General features: G+C 22.7%; 1 long non-coding RNA gene across 1 annotated transcript; it reads right to left on the bottom strand.

Annotated features, from left to right (window-relative positions):
• Positions 1–316: 316 nt before the first annotated feature.
• On the bottom strand, positions 317–1,044 carry LOC145841885 (uncharacterized). The gene is made up of 3 exons (XR_014370188.1): positions 1,007–1,044; positions 784–838; positions 317–375 (listed from the first exon to the last, which is right to left on the bottom strand). It is a non-coding gene; the product is annotated as an uncharacterized LOC145841885 (long non-coding RNA).
• Between the last annotated feature and the right edge of the window lie 578 nt (positions 1,045–1,622).

Here is a 1,622-nt window from a genome sequence, read left to right on the forward strand (position 1 = left end):
AGCTCAAAAGTATGACGTCATCAAATAATCAACACAAAAGGCAACAAATAAAAACATGCGTTGAATTGAGAAAAGGCAGTTTTGTACATTAAGAATGTGGTGATGACACGTATGTAAACAAAACAGCAGAAATTTGTATCACAAAAAATATTTGTTGTTTATTTCAATAAATAAAAATTAAAAGGAAAATAATTCTTTGTTCTAAACTTCGAAAACTTTTTTATAAGCATAAAATTTTTTTTTTTTTGAAATATAAGACAAACTTTAGGTCATGAATTAATGATTTTTTTATCCAAAACAGTAAATATTGTAAAATGGTTCAAACAATACTACAAGTTCTTCTTTATTCTAAGTTCAAGTTCTCAAATTCTTTTTCTTAAATTAATTAAATCTGTTTTAGATTTTGAAATTAGTATTTCTGAACAGCTTTAATAGTGATAAGTTAGTAAACTTTTCCTATCACTTTTGTATCTTTTTTTTCTCAATCCTTTTAACTGACTTAAAACTGAGAATTTTTACCAAAAAAATAATTGAAAATAGTTAATTTTTTAAATACAGTACGCGAATTTATATAATTACAATTAATGATATACTGAAATAATAAAGTTATTCAAACTTTTATAATAAAAACAAATTAATTTAAATTAAGTATATATGAACAGTAGTTAATTTGAAATAAAAGAATAGACTTAATCAAGCTTTTTTTACTTAACGTGGTAAAAATAAAACTTTCATTTGTAATTTGAGTAAATTGTGTTTAGATGGTATAAAAACTTGACTAACCAATCGTCTGTTTATTATCTACCGAGTTTTTCCTTCAGAATTGCATCTAGCTTTTCTATAAAAAATCATTATACAAAATTTATGCTAATTCTTTTTTAAATTATATACGTTTGTTTGTTTCAAAAGTATAGTATACACAATATCTTAAAGTTAATGATTTGTGTTTAAACTTAATAATAAAAACCAGTAACATAACAAATCTTTTTAAATATACTCAACTAACCGCTTAAATTTTCATCGAAGTATTTTTTGACAATTTCAATAACTTGATTTTCAGTAAGTCCCGGAACACAATCTCCATTGTCTCCCTAATATATTTTATATATGGTTAATTTTACAACAAAATAAACCTTATGATGAGTTTAATTGTATTTAAATTAGTATAAATGTTCCTTAAATAAATATTTTACAATAACTAGACTCAACAATCAAATCTAAGTAAATTTTAAAAAGATAATACAAAAGAAGTTAATACAAATTTAAATGTTTAGTAAAATAAATACAAATCTTTACTTTGCACAAAATTTTATTTTAAAGTTTTAATGCTACTTGCTCATTTTTTAAGCTTGTTAAGTATAAACGAATGTAATTATGTTGAGCTTAAAAGTACTAGAAAGCATTTGTTTAAAATGTTGACATGTATTTATCTCCTTGATTTACTTTTAGTAGAAAGCTTGTCTTAGTTAAAAGCTTCACTAAATGTTGGGTTATGGAGTTTGTTTACAAAACTTTTACAGTTACAGATTATAACATTTTGCTTTTACTTTTTATTACCTCGAGTAGCAAAAATAAAAAAAATAATTGTTAGTAACTTACTGATTGTTGTTTTTTGTTGGCAA

This window comes from Thalia democratica, chromosome 8 (assembly GCF_965202585.1).
Source record: "Thalia democratica chromosome 8, ktThaDemo2.hap1.1, whole genome shotgun sequence".
Taxonomy (NCBI): domain Eukaryota; kingdom Metazoa; phylum Chordata; class Thaliacea; order Salpida; family Salpidae; genus Thalia; species Thalia democratica.